This window comes from Mustela nivalis, assembly GCF_964662115.1.
Source record: "Mustela nivalis genome assembly, chromosome: 5".
NCBI classification, from domain to species: domain Eukaryota; kingdom Metazoa; phylum Chordata; class Mammalia; order Carnivora; family Mustelidae; genus Mustela; species Mustela nivalis.
In genome coordinates, this window is record NC_139024.1 from 129146911 (window position 1) to 129162026 (window position 15116).

A 15116-nucleotide genomic window follows, 5' to 3' on the forward strand; every position below is an offset into this window, starting at 1 on the left:
TTTTCCAAATAAGAGGAATTTATTACTTTTGAATCAAAGCATGTGGATTTGTTCAAACTGGCAATAAAGGAATATGGAGACACAAACCATAGAAAGTCATATTTTAGATTTCTAAAAGACTTCGAAGTGAAGAGTATACATTCACTTCTCACTTATTGCTCCTACATATTCATGAATTTGAGCGAAAAAATAGGCCCTGTGTGTCTTAGCAACTAATGGGATATATTTTGATATTTACATGCTTACACATATTATGTGTTATAGTCTTCTCTTTTACATGCAGTAAAAAGGTTAACCCCTTTTCTGCAGAGATCTGAAAATGTGAAACAGTGCCTGAGTAGCTGAATTCATCAAATTCGAATTTCTTGCAGGTCTAAGACCTATTGTTTTTCACTTGACTGCCTCCTTTTTCATCTGTCAATTGGTTACAAATTCTGGTACTGAAGAGAATACATTGGGGCTGGTGGCTCAGTGGGTTAAAGCCTCTGCCTTCAGTTCAGGTTATGATGTCAAGATCCTGGGATTGAGCTCCACATCGGGACATAATGTAACGACAGATAGTTTATATGGGAGCCCTTTGGGTACTCTGGTGGATGAATGTTTTTAAATTAGTTTTCATGGACATGAAACCAGAAGGGAGGTGGGGGAAATTGGAAGGGGAGCTGAACCATGAGAGACTATGGACTCTGAAAAACAATCTGAGGGTTTAGAAGGGGCGGGGGGTTGGGAGGTTGGGGTACCAGGTGTTGGGTATTATAGAGGGCACTGCTTGCATGGAGCACTGGGTGTGGAGCTGAAAATAAATAATATATAAATTTTAAAAATATTAGTTTTTCGTAAACTACAAAAAAAAGAAAAGCGCTCCCATTTATAGCATACACTTTATGGTTCACAAAGAACGTGCCAACAATAAAAATAATGATGGGAAGGGAAATTTTTTTACTGTTACAATTCATAGAAAAGGAGGTACAGGGAAATTGAATGAAAGGGAATAACAAAGTAGGTTCATAAGTCAATCTTCCTTATAAAAAAATTAACCTTAAAGTGCGTTTCTGCCACCTCTCTACTGTGTGATATGATAAATAATGACCACGATACATGAATTATTGTTCGGGGTTTTGAAAAGCATAATAGCTTTATACCAACACTTGAGCGTGCCGCCCATGCTCTCCCGTGTGAGGCCCTGCTGTCCCGCTCCTGCTGCCTGCTGCCCCTTCCCGCCCCAAGGCTACTCCTGACCACCCTGGAGATGAGGAGACTGCTCAGACAGATCCTGGGCAGGCATCTCAGCTCAGGCCTGTGCTGGAGCAGCTGGTTCCTGGCTTTGGGCGCAATCTGGAAGCCAGCAAACTGACCCAAGTGTGCAGCCGGCATTTAGGACTGATGACCTTTTCACAGCCAGGCCAAGCGCAGACACCTGCTCAGGGAGCCAGGCTAGAAGGCTGCCCAGCACTGGCGCTGGCAACACTTGCAACACTTGCAGCCCGCCAAGGCTTCGCCCCCCACCCCAGGCCGGCCCGGGCCTCAGGAGGGAGGGGGGCAGGGGCGGCGCAGAGAAGGGGCATTGCTAATTTCCAAAGCGGGAAGTGAGCTTGCTGAGGACTCAGGAGGGAGGGTCGGGGCCGGGCGGGAGCAGCCCTGAGAAGGGGCTTTGCTAATTGCCAAGGCAGGATGTGAGCTCTGGGAGGACGCAGTGGAGAGTCTGGGAGGAGGTGGAGGGGCTGGTGGAGGAGGGGCGCTCAGCGCCAGGGTGCTGTGCTGCAGCCCAGTCCGGACTGCAGGACCCACCATACCGCCGCCCTCGCCGCCCGTGCGCTCCCTGCTCCAGCCTAGCCCCCGAGGCCCCGCTGTCCCGTTCCGCCGCCTGCTGCCCCTCCAGGCCCCATGGCTTCTCCGGAAGACCCTCTGCTCACAGGTAAAGTGACACCGCGCCGCGCCCTCACCTGGAGCAGAAAACGGGGGCCACGAGCTGGGGGGGGGCGGGGCCCAGCCTCCAGCAAACCCCATGGCACTGGGACCACCTTGGACGCGGCGCCGCACCCCGACCCCCAGGGGTCGGGCCAGGCACAGCGCTGCACGAGGTATTCCCGCCCCGAAAAGGGGCGGGCTAGCCCCCATCATTTGGCACCCCCACGCGCGTGTCAGAGCCTCCTGCCATTCCAGGCCACCCAGAACCCAGAGAGTGAGGCCTTGGGTGCTTTCTTGTGACAGATTCAAGGCAATTCTTCGACTTTGGGACTTCAGAGTTAACATAGTTTTCATTTGTGATTATTATTTTTGTGTGGGGGCCATAGCTTTTCTTTTGACCTATGGTTGTTTTCACTCCCGGTTCTGAAGAAGCCCCTAAATCCTAACCCTGTTGAGGACTCTGAAAACTCTCAGAGCAGCAGTGCTGGGCGACAGTGTGGACACATGGTTTGGTTTCTCCTCTGGCCTGATTCTGTGGCAGCCCCGCTCTGTCCTCCTCAGACTTCAGAGCAATATCTGAACAAGTGGAGAAGGGACCAGGGGGTCAGGAAGGTGGCTACCGAAGAGTGACTTCTCTGGAGGGTGACTGAGCTAGCAAGTGAGCATGTTAGTCCAGCTCTGCCTGCAGTCGGGATGGAGCTGAACAGGGCCCAGGGAAGGGGAGGAGGAGCAGAGAGCTGGGACAAAGGGAACAAAGAGGAGATCCAGATGAAGGGAAGTAATGGGGAGGAAAGAGAAGAAACTCTAGAAGTCAGGCATGTAGAAAGGAAAAGGGATGAAGTGGGCATTGGGAAAGGGCACCACCAGGGAAGGAGAGAGGGGAAGGGAAGAGGGAGGAAGAGAGGAAAGGGGAAAGGGAGAAGGGAGGAGTCAGCATGCCAGGGTTCCCTCTGCATCTGAAGAAGAGGTGGCTGGTCCAGCTTGTCAAACAGGGTGCTCACTCTTTGGCCCCAGTTTCTGCTCCCAGTGCTACTGGGCTTTTCAAGGAAGGCAGGCTGTCCCCTGGGACCTACTGGAGCCCACTGGAGCCCACAGGAGGGTGAGAGAGGTAAGATGCCACTGGGTCCTGTCCTGAGCTGCTCCCAGCCACCAGCCTCACCACATGGTGCAAGAGGGACCCCAGAACAAAGGAAGGACACAGGCCCGCATGTCTGCCCCTAGCCCTGGGCACTTAGCTCATTGCAGTGAACCAAACCGCCTCCTCAACCCAGGCTTTCAAAGCCTCCTTCTTCGTTCCTGGCTTTCATGTCTGTAAGAACATGAGCCAGATCTAACTCATCTCCAACAGACAATTCTGACTCACCCCGTGTCAGATTTTTATGAGTGGCTGTGATAGAGTAAGATAGCAATGCTCCAACAAACGGACTGTTTTCTCCCACTTGACCTCAACAGTCTTATACATTTTCTTAGCGAAAACATCTTGTCTCCTTCCATTAAGCTCATAACGTGGTCTAATAGTATACATGTGCCTTCGTTAGATGCAAAGCGATACAGAGGTCCTTTTTTTTTTTTTTTAAATTTTACAAGGTAAAGTCAGTGAACACATCCAACTTGACGAATACGTCTCTAAAATGTCAATCCAGGCAAAGCTTTTTCTGCCTACAGTTTGGAGCCTACGTGGTGACCTTTTTAAAATGCTTTCAGTCCCTCAGTGAGGCTCTTAGAAGCTAGCCAGGGCTTACTACGTGCCAGGCACTGTGTCAGGTGTTGGAGCTAAAGGGAAGGAGAGCTTGGAGGCTGGCTGGGGAGGGACATCCATGACACAACCACAGCTAGAAACAGAGGCCAGTGCTAGAAAAGAGAGAGCAGGCTGCATGGAGAGTGTGTACCATGGGGCTAGTTAGCTCACGAATAAGTGGGAGTAACTGGAGTGGGGAGATGGGGGAGAGGAAGAGGGTCTTCCCATCAATGGGAATCACCTGTGCTTGGAGGCAGGCACCATGAGGGGTCTCCACAGGAAGAGGGAGGCAGTGTGGTTGAAGGGCAGAGAGATGGGGCAGAACAGGCATCAGTCAGTTGGAGGGGTATGAAGAGACTGATGGGAGGATTATGGGTGCCTTTGGAGGACTGGGAATTTGTTAGAAGATCAGTGCAGATTTCTATGGAGACAAATGCCAGGAACTGATAGGTCTTTGAAAGGTCACTCTGGCTGCCTTTTGGCAAAGGGGTTGGTAAAAGGCACTTGCAGGTGTGAACACACCAGGTGGGAGGTGAGTGCAGGAAATCAGGTGAGGGAGCATGGGAACTTTGTCAGGGGGTATATAATGGAGAATAGCCTTTAAGGAGTTCCACAAATTGGCACCAGCTGTGGCTTCATTACAGAGCTGGAAGGGGGAGGTGGGTGTGTCCTGGAGGTTACAGAAATTACATGAGAAAGGGACGTCATTTTAGATCTTTTTTTCAACTAGAGGAACTCTCACCTTATTGATAGAATTCCAGAGTGGGAACCGATGGATAAGAGGACATCTTTGAAATGTCTGAATATGTTCTTCGACATCTTTGCAAGTGACGAGGAGACCTTGACCTTAGGAGGCCTCGGCCCTCTTTGTAGCCAAAAAGATTTCACCTACAGATTTGGGTTCTCCCTTTTAAAGTCAAGGAGACAGTCCTTCCAAAGGACACCTCCTATCATTTTACCCTCTCATCATACCTCACGTGCTGGGATCTCCAAGACCCTCTGTTCCAGGTTGTGAGTATCCACTTTGGCTGGGCTGGTCTTGCCACCACAGGAAATCTAGAGCCTGTAGTGCTATTAATAACATCATCTAAGACTGTATTTGCTGCCCTCATGGCCTCTTCTCACCATGACTCACTGAAGCTTTTTACACATTGTATCCATTAAGCTATAGTTCCCAAAGCTCATCTTCTCTAGTGCCATTAATTTTTAGGGGACCAGGCAAACCTTAAACTTGTCCCCCTTAATTGGATCCCTGTGCCCCCACAATCTCTTTGAATGCCTTTCACCATGATCCTTGAATGAGATCTGAGACCACTGCTGGTACCTAACACTTCTTGGCACCTTGTCTGTTAGGTTCTTGGAAGAGGAGGTGGCTATGGAGGTGAGTGGGGATGGGAGTGGGAGGATTTCTCCCTTCACTTCCCTTTTTGTTTTTTCAAATCATGGGTTTTGAGGGGGAGGGAAAGGTTAACCAGACCATTTATTTTCAATCTCCCATCCATAAAATGTTTACCACTCCCCACTGGAAGAATTTAGATCTTTCGTTTGAATCTCCAGGAAAATCTCCCAAACCCAGACCACCACCATGTGGATTCAGCCATCTTCTGATTCACCTCCAGATTGTCTCCTCCTAACTGCTCAAGCCCCAGGTTAAGGGCGAAATGTTCAATGCCCAAGCAATTAAGTGGGGAACACGTTTAAGCAATTGCATGCAGCTCTGTATCTGCATACAGGGGGTCTCGCCCAAGCCTTTCCAACCTCAGCAAAACAAGACAAAGCCCCAGCGATCTGGGGTATATATCATTCATTCATTCCTGGGTTCAACACTCATGGCGGATCCCCACCAAGACAGTGGGAGAGCAAGGACTGGAGAAATCCTGGAAGCTGAAGTCTGAGGAGGATTTCAAATTCAAGTCAGAGATGAAAGAAACATCTGGACTCGGTCCTCAGATACATGCAGTATTCTGAACTGAGGCTAGAACCAGAGACCATTCTAATGAAAGGCCTCTACAGGTGGGCTCTCACAGGTGGGCTCCGACTCAGTTTCCTGGATATTCATTCATAAAATAGCTCTTCGGGTCAACATGCAGACGAAAACCATTTAATAAAACTGACAATGAGGAGAGGAAAGGGAAGCCGGAAGGCTTTTGAATGGGGAGAGAGGAAGAGCCAGGGCAGAAAACCAAGAATCCCTCCCTGCCCTCCTTGCTGCCAGGGAGGTCTGAGGGACTAGTTTCCACCTGGGATCCCAAGTCCAGAACAAAAGCAGCGGGGCCACGGCGGGGGAGGGAAGGGGGTCCTCAGCACACGCTGTGGGGGTTCCGAATAATGGGGGCTAGCGCGCCCGCTGGCGGGGGGCACCTCGCAAGGCGCTGTCCCCAGCCCGACCCCATGCGGACCCGGATTCTGCCCAGCGTCCGGGGTGGTCCCGGTGCCCTGGTGTTCCCGGGAGGCTGGGTTACAACAACCCCCCTCCCCGCCCCCAGGTCGCGTCCCCCGCTTTCTGCTCCAGGTGAGGGTGAGGCGCGGTGTCACTTTACCTGTGCACAGAGGGTGGTCAGGAGAAGCCTTGGGGCGGGAAGGGGCAGCAGGCAGCAGGAGCGGGACAGCAGGACCTCACACGGGAGCGCATGGGCGGCAAGTCCGGTGGGTCCTGCAGTCCCAACTGGGCCGCAGCACAGCACCGCGGCGCTGCGCGCCCCTCCTCCTCCAGCCGCTCCACCTCCTCCCAGACTCTCCGCCACATCCTCCTTGAGCTCACTTCCCACTTCAGCAATTAGCAAAGTCCCTTCTCCTGGCCGCCCTCGACCCGCCCCCGCCCCCATCCCTCCTGAGTCCTCAGCGAGCTCACTTCCCGTTTTGGCAATTAGCAAAGCCCCTTCTCTGCGCCGCCCCGCCCCCCTCCCTCCTGAGGCCAGGCCGGTGCTGGGGCGCGGGGCGAAGCCCCAGGGGGCTTGTAAGCATTGCCAGCTCAGGCGCTGGGCAGCCTCCTAGCCTGGCTCCCTGAGCGGGTGTCCGCGCATGGCCTGGCTGCTAAAAGATCATCAGTCCTGTTCACCGTGGCTGCACTCTCCGGTCAGTTTGCTGGCTTCCTGATTGCGCCCAAAGCCAGCTCCAGCTTCCCCAGCACAGGCCTGGGCTGAGATGCTTGCCCAGGATCTGTTGAGCAGTCTACTCATCTCCAGTCAGGGATGGCACTTCGACCTGGATGTTTGGGTTTTTTGTTTGTTTTTTGGTCATTGGTTATTACATGACCTCCAGGGTAGGTGCTCCACAAAGGGAGTGAAAACAGGACACCTGATATATAGGCATATGGCCATTCTTCCTTCTATTTATGGAATATCAATTTATAAGCTTTCCTCCATATGAAAAATGCCAAATACCAGAATAAAGGGTCATCTAATACAAATAAAGGATAGAATTAAAGAATTCTGGTAAGCCATTTAATTTTGAAAAATGGTGCTATATTGTTGCTGAGTTGTGGTTTTCAGTTACATAATATCTGATAAGTGTAGAAGTAACATGAGTGTTACGTGAGATGAGAAATGGTTTATAATTAAGATAATTTTAAAAGTACAGATAAATACAAATTTGTAAACATAGCATTATCGAGGAATAAAAATAAATGATAGCTACACACTCTAAAGTGAATAAATCTTGGAAAGTTAATAGAGAAGTAAAACAAGGGCAGTGCAAAAAGTATGGTACATTTTTATGAAGTTCAAACAAATTCTGTGAAACCATAGATGGACTTAAAGATACTATTATGTATCAAATATTGTAAAAATTAATCAAGGAAATAGCAAACATAAAATAACCAAAGCATACAAACTTGGGTAGATACAATAGGTGTGATCATGTTCTACTTCAAAAAGAGATGAGTTAATAGATAAACAGAAGTAACTAGACTCTATAGAAGTTAATAAAACTTTGCCTGTTATTTCTTAGTAATATAAAATATATGGTTTTCTAACAAAAACGTTTATCTTAAAAATATTTAAAAATAAATTTCAGGCTACTCATAAGGTTATATTTACTTTTCCACTGAAGGAAAAGCTGGTTGTTGTAGTTGTAGTTGTTTGTTTGTTTTAGTCTCCTCCTAGTTTTTATTATTATAATGTGGAATAAGGAATGTTAGATTGAAAAGTGAATTATTTTATAGACAAAATCATTACTTGATTCACCTCCTAGTACAGCAGATGGAACTCCTGAAAATATGCCCTTTTGCCTTACAGAATAGTAACAGTTATGCTTACTTCTGAAACATACTTGGTGGTGGCCCTAAATAGTGACACCATAGTAAACATTTTGAATATTTGCAATTAATTTTTATAGTCATAGGGCTCCAAAAGGCACTGCTGGTATCTTAGCAGGTATTTCAATAAAGCTAAAAGTTGCCTGACTGTTTAAAAATATTAACAAGGCACAAAACATGGCAGAAGTATTGTCCTCAGATATTATTTTTTTCCATATGCTCCTGATTCCAGACATGACAAGTTATTTTTTTAAAATTTTTTTATAAAAGATTTTATTAATTTATTTGACAGAGATCACAAGTAGGCAGAGTCAGGCAGAGAGAGAGGAAGAAGCAGTTACCCAGCTGAGCTGAGAGCTCAATGTGGGACTGGATCCAAGGATCCTGGGATCATGACCTGAGCTGAAGGCAGAGGCTTTAACCCACTGGGCCACCCAGGCGCCCCCATGACAAGTTATTTTTGATAGATATATACACAATGTATTTTCCAGTTATAAGAAAAATGGTTCTGCTATTTTTAGCCTTTTTTAAAAATTGCATAATTTTTAAAATTAAAAATTTATTTTTTAATGTTTTAATTTTCTTTTCTTTTTTTTTAAAAGATTTTATTTATTTATTTGAAAGACGGAGATCACAAGTAGGCAGAGAGGCAGGCAGAGAGAGAGAGAGAGGGAAGCAGGCTTCCTGCGGAGCAGGGAGCCCGATGCGGGGCTCGATCCCAGGACCCTGAGATCATGACCCGAGCCAAAGGCAGCAGCCCAAACCACTGAGCCACCCAGGCGCCCCAATGTTTTACTGTTAATATACTACTTAGAATATAAAACCAATTCCATTTGGTAAGATATTTACCATTTAAAAAATGGTAATTTTCTCATAGTGTGTTCCCCTCACATTGCTTTATTTTGAATTAAAAAATTTCACAATAAACATAACTGATGCTTTCCTTTTGATTGTCCCTCTGTTGGTCATACTGTATATGAGGCATGACAATTAGTTTTACAAAATTTATTCATGTTTGTTGATATGTTTTATCATCACTAATTTTCCCTCCCTTATCTAGATTTCCAAGCTTTCAGACAGGTGGACACTTCAATAAACCATACCCAAGGGATGTATCAAGTACTTCTTAGACATCTCTCAGATCCTTGAGGTCTCATTTTACCTAGGGATTTGTAAAAGGCTCTGCCAGAGGCACCACTGTGACAACTGATGACCATGGTCTATCTCCTGCTAAGCTCAAGAGGTCACTGGTTTCCAAGTTTATCTATACAATTAATGCATTCCAGCAAGTTCTTTGTTTTTTAATATTAACAAACTTACTTTAAAGTTTATATGAAGAGGCAAAGACTCACAATAGTCAACATAGTGTTGAAGGAGAACAAAGACTGAGGACTGACTTCAAAGTTTACCATAACGATGGGGCGCCTGGGTGGCTCAGTGTGTTAAGCCTCTACCTTCGGCTCAGGTCATGATCCCAGGGTCCTGCATTGGGCTCTCTGCTCAGCAGGGAGCCTGCTTCTCCTCATCTCTCTCTCTGTCTGTCTCTCTGCCTATTTGTGTTCCCTCTCTGTCAAAAAAATAAATAAAATCTTTTAAAAAAAGTTGACCATAACGATAATTGTAAGCAAGATATTGTAATACCACAGAAAGACTAGATTAAAGGAACAGAATATATATTATCAATTATATTTTATATTTAATATAAAAGCAAAAGCAATACAAGAGAGCAAAATACAATCTTTTAAACAAATGGTTCTGGAGTAATGGGGAAGCTAAATGTAAAAATATAAAATAAAAATAAAATAAAATAATAAAATAAAATAAATCCAGGCAGATATCATACACTCTTCACAAAAATTAACTCAGATTGGATTATAAACCTAAACATGAAACATGTAGAAGGTAATATAGAAGAAAATTTAAATGACCTTGGTTTTGGCAATAACTTTAGCTACAAAAGCACAAGCACTGAATTTAAAAATGTCTACTCTGTGAAACACAATGCCAAGAGAATTAAAAGGCAAAGCACAGACTATGAGAAAAAATTTGCAAAATACACATCTGGCAAAGGACTGTTAATCAAAAATACACAAAGACCCCTTAAAACTCAACAATGGGGAAAAAACCTGATTAAAAATGAGCCAAAGACCTTAGCAGATACCTCACAAAAGAAAATATTACAGATGGCAAATAAGCATATAAAAAGATGCTTCACATCATAGGTCATCAGGAAAATGCAAATTAAAACAAAAAAGAGACACCTGTACATACCCAGAATTCAGAACACTGACAACAGAACATGAAATGTTGGTGAGGATGTGGAGCAACAGGAATGTTCTTCCATGTCTATTGAGAATAAAGAATGGAAAACAACTTGGCAGTTTCTTACAAAACTAAACATATTCTTGCCAAATGATTCAGCAGTAGCAGTTCTTGGTATTTATCCAAAAAAGATGAAATCTATACTCACAAAGATGTCTATAGTAGTTTTATTCATAACTGACAAAAGCTTGGAAGCAACCAGGATATCATTCGAAGGGGAAAGGTCAAATAAAGTGTAGTACATGCAAACAATGGAATATTATTTAATGCTAGAGAAATGAATTACCAAGCCATGAAAAGATATGGACATAAATATTTAATAAATATTTGATTTTAGGCTTCTACCAGTCTATCAATAGTATTAGTATATTTTCACAGTGAATGCTCAGCATTCATGAATTTACCTAATAAAATATTTTGGGTTCAATATTTTAAATACTTCAACCTCTATGATTATATTCCTAATAATTTTGAATTGGGGTAAATAAACCTTAATTTTTTGTAACTTGTTTCTTATTGCAAAAGAGCTCAATGAAATTTTAGAAAATAAAAATTTACAAAAAAAAGTTTAGTTTACTATTGCCAAATAATTTAAAACTTTATCTTATATTCAAATACATATATTTTTCTAAATTGATTTATATGCTACTAAAACCAAAAACTTTTAGTTATACTAGATTTCATATTGATGTATGACCTTCTAGTACATTGAAACGCCTTCAGTTTTTATTTAATATGAAAGGGGAAGATACCAAAAGACTTTCAACAGCAGAATAAAATCATCTGACTTGATTTTTAGGTTAAGTTGCTGCACCAAAATAAATTGGCAGGGAGAAAGGAGTGCAGTATGTGTGGAAGTGGGGCTATCAATCAAGTCAATAATTCAGGAACATATGATGGTGTTTTTAGCATGCTGGGTGGTAATAGAAGTGGTGAGGTATGGTTTTTATTTTGTATATATTTTGATGGTGAATATTCCGGTGAACAGGATGGGGTATGTGCAGGACAGACAATATCAACATTTATTTTACCTGCACAAACAGAAGGGTGGAGTCTTCATTCCCTGATATGGAGAAAACTCTAAGTTCAATTGTTCTTTGTCATTAAGTGGCATAGTGATGATGAGGATTTAGTCAGACAGTGAAAGAGAACAGTAAGCATAGTGTTAAGCGGTAAGACATTATAATACATTTGAACAACAAAAAACGTTGTGTTGGATCATGTGTTTATGTGAGTAAATAAATAAATAAAGCTTCCTGGGGTTCTGATAGAGGTAAAGAAGACTAGTATATGATCCAAAGGGGCATGTGCACCAAATGTTTATAGCAGCAATATCCACAATAGCCAAACTATGGAAAGAACCTAGATGTCCATCAACAAATGAATGGTATATATATATATAAGATGGAATACTATGCAGCCATCAAAAGAAATGAAATCTTGCCATTTGTGATGACATGGATGGAACTAGAGGGTATTATGCTTAGCAAATTAAGTCAACCAGAGGAAGTCACTATCATATGATCTCTCTGATATGAGGAAATGGAGGTGCAATGTGGGTGCTTGGGGGACAGGAAAAGAGTAAATGAAACAAGATGGGATCAGGAGGGAGACAAACCATAGGAGACTCTTAATCTCACAAAACAAACTGAGAGTTGCCGGGGGGTGTGGAGGGTAGGGAGAGGGTTGTGGGGTTATGAACATTGGGGAGGGTATGTGCTGTGGTGAGTGCTGTGAAGTGTGTAAACCTGGCGATTCACAGACCTGTACCCCTGGGGCTAATAATGCATTATATGTTAATTTAAAAAAAAAAGAGGAAGAAGAAGACTACTATAAATCAAATGCTATAGTTTTCAGCAAAGTGTGTGTAATCAGGCATATTTTATTAAAGTAACCATGTAAAATGATGGTTGAATATTGGAATAACAGAAAACATAAAAAATAGAGATTTTAAAAAGAGATCTGGGACAGTGTAGAGAATATAATCAATGATATTATAATAGTGTTATATGGTGACAGATGGTGGCTATATTTATAGTGATCATAGAATAATGTATGGAGATATTGAAAACCTGAAACCAATGTAACACTGAATATCACTATACTCAAATAAAAAAATAGTAAAAATAAAACATTTTATTTTAAAAAGATAAAAAGAGGGACAAGAATTTGTAAAGTGGGGGCGCCTGGGTGGCTCAGTGGGTTAACCCACTGCCTTCGGCTCAGGTCATGATCTCAGGATCCTGGGATCGAGTCCCGCATCGGGCTCTCTGCTCAGCAGGGAGCCTGCTTCCTCCTCTCTCTCTCTCTCTGCCTGCCTCTCTGCCTACTTGTGATCTCTCTGTCAAATAAATAAATTTAAAAAAATATTAAAAAAAAAGAATTTGTAAAGTGAATTTCAAAAAGCTTAAAGATGAGGCGAAGAAATACTCTGAACCTTGAGGAAAACACCATTTTGAAAATTCTTCCCATTTTGAGAAAACTCAAATGAATCAATACCATAAAAGAACCCATTTTAACTGAGAGATATAGTGAATGCTCAAGAAATAATTTTATGACAGGATAATTCTTCCCTATGAAACAGCATACAGAAACCAGGGGAAACACCTGGAAGCAAAATAAACTATACTGAAAATAAGAATTAGGAAAAAGATAAATAATGAAAGATAAGAAAATTAGACCTGCGACAGAGACCTAGTGAAGAGAATTTTTAGCTTGTGGTAATGTTTTTGAGGATAATCTAGAGTTCATAACTGCCTTGAGGCAGGCTGGTTGTAGGCAGTTTAGGCAGACCCCTAAGACAGGCCTATTTTGGGCAGGTGGTGTTGGAGGAGGCCATTGGGCTGGACAAAGACAAATCCAACCATTTGACTAAAGTTTCTGTGAAGATGTTAAAGTCAGATGCAACAGAGAAAGACCTGTTAAACCTAATCTCAGAAATGGAGATGATGAAGATGATTGGACAGCACAAAGACACCATCAACCTGCTGGGTTCTGCACACAGGATGGTCCTTCGTACACTCTCATGGAATATGCCTCCAAAGACAACATACAGGAGTACCTGCAGGCCCAGAGGCCTCCTGACCTGGAGTACTGTTACAATATCAGCCACAATGCAGCAGAGCAACTCTCCTCCAAGGACCTGGTATCCTGTGCCTATCAGGTAGCCTGAGGCATGGAGTACCTTCCCTCCAAGAAGTGCATACACCAAGACCTGGCACCAGGGAAGTGCTGGTGACAAAGGACAACATGATGAAGATCTCAGACTTCAGCCTTGCCAGAGATGTCACCACATCAGTTACTATAAAAAGACAACCAACAGTGGACTGCCTGTGAAGTGGATGGTCCCTAAGGCCATGTTTGACCAGAGCTACATCCACCAGAGTGACTTCTGGTCTTTTGGGGTGATCCTGTGCAAAATCTTCAATCTGGAAGCCTCCCATATCCTGGAGTGCCTGTGGAGGTGGTTTTCAAGCTGCTGAAGGAGTCATTTGATGGATAAGCCAATAAGTGCACCAGAGAGTTATACACAATAATGAGGGGTGGCTGGCATGTGGTTCCTTCAAGCTGCTGGTAGAAGACCTGGATCATACTGTGGCCTTGACTTCTAACCAGGAGTACCTGGACCTGTCCTTGGACCTGGAACAATACTGTCTATGCTTTCCCAACACCTGAAGCTCAACCTGCTCCTCAGAGAAGAATTCCACCTTCTCTCATGTGCCATTGCCCAGGGAAGCCTATCTGCCCTGACACCCAGCCCAGCTTGCCAATGGTGGACTCAAATGACTAGTATCCCTATTACTCCTGTCCAGATTCCGTCATAAGCTGTAACCCTTACCCCCCACCCTCCCTGCAAGACTCACTGCCTTCTCCTTTGTCCCTTTCCTACTGGCAGGAGCCAGCTGCCTACCTGAGGCCTTCACCCCCTGAAGTTCACCTCTCTTCCCCTTCCTCTTCCTCCTCCTTACAACCTGCTCATGAAAGAAAGGCACAGAGAGGCAGGTACTTGCTCGTGGCTACTTTCTTCCCGCCCATATGTTGGACCAAGACCCCTCCCTGGCATCTGGTACTGCCTGGACGTCGTTGGGAGTGGGAGATGAGGCATGCCAGTGAAAGCTGTTGGAGCTTTCCTGTTTTGGTTTCGTCTGCTTAGCATAACATGTAAGACTGAGTTCTGGTGGCAGGGACCTAGTCCTTGGGGCTATAGCACTAGTGAGGGGAGGTCAACTGCTCTGGGCCTTGGCTAAGAGCAACCCCTGCTCCAGAGATATGGTGCCAAGGGCTTATTAATTTTGATACTAATTTGCTTTGCTGACCAAATACCTGGTATCAAAAGATGGGAAGGCAAAGGCTGAAAGCAGTGTTGTCACCATGGGGTCCAGCCGAAAACTATGAAGAAAACACAAAGTGTATAAATCTGAGTAAGTATATATTTACACACCTTTTTAAATAGGTTGTTATCAAAGATTTAATCAATGGGTAATATGCTCCTTGTGGCTGGGAAGCATCAGTTGCCATATATTAAAAACAAAGGAAAGAGGTGTCTGGGTGGCTTCCTCCATAAGTGTCCCTTCTTTTCAGGTCATGATCCCAGGGTCCTGGGATGGAGCCCCACATCAGGCTCTCTGCTCAGTGGGAAACCTGCTTCTCCTTTTCCCTCTGCCCTGCTTATAGTTCCTCTTCCTATCTCTCTGTCTGTCAAAGAAATAAAATATTAAAAAAAAAAGAAAGAAACAAAATGTTTTTAAAAGGTCTTTTTTTTTTTTTTAATTTTCTAGGGGTGCCTGGATGACTCAGTTGTTTAAGCAGATGTTTGCCTTTGGCTGAGGTCATGATTCCAGTGTACAGGGCTCCAGCCCTGCATGGGACTACTTGCACCCCAAGGAGCTTGCT

The 15116-nt window shown here is 44.2% G+C and overlaps 1 long non-coding RNA gene across 1 annotated transcript in view; it reads left to right on the forward strand.

Annotated features, from left to right (window-relative positions):
* Positions 1–4997: 4997 nt before the first annotated feature.
* LOC309865616 overlaps positions 4998–15116 on the forward strand; it is a 115986-nt gene continuing 105867 nt past the window's right edge. The window contains exon 1 of the long non-coding RNA XR_014312199.1: positions 4998–5027. This is a non-coding gene — a long non-coding RNA (uncharacterized lncRNA). The remainder of the gene's footprint in view (positions 5028–15116) is intronic.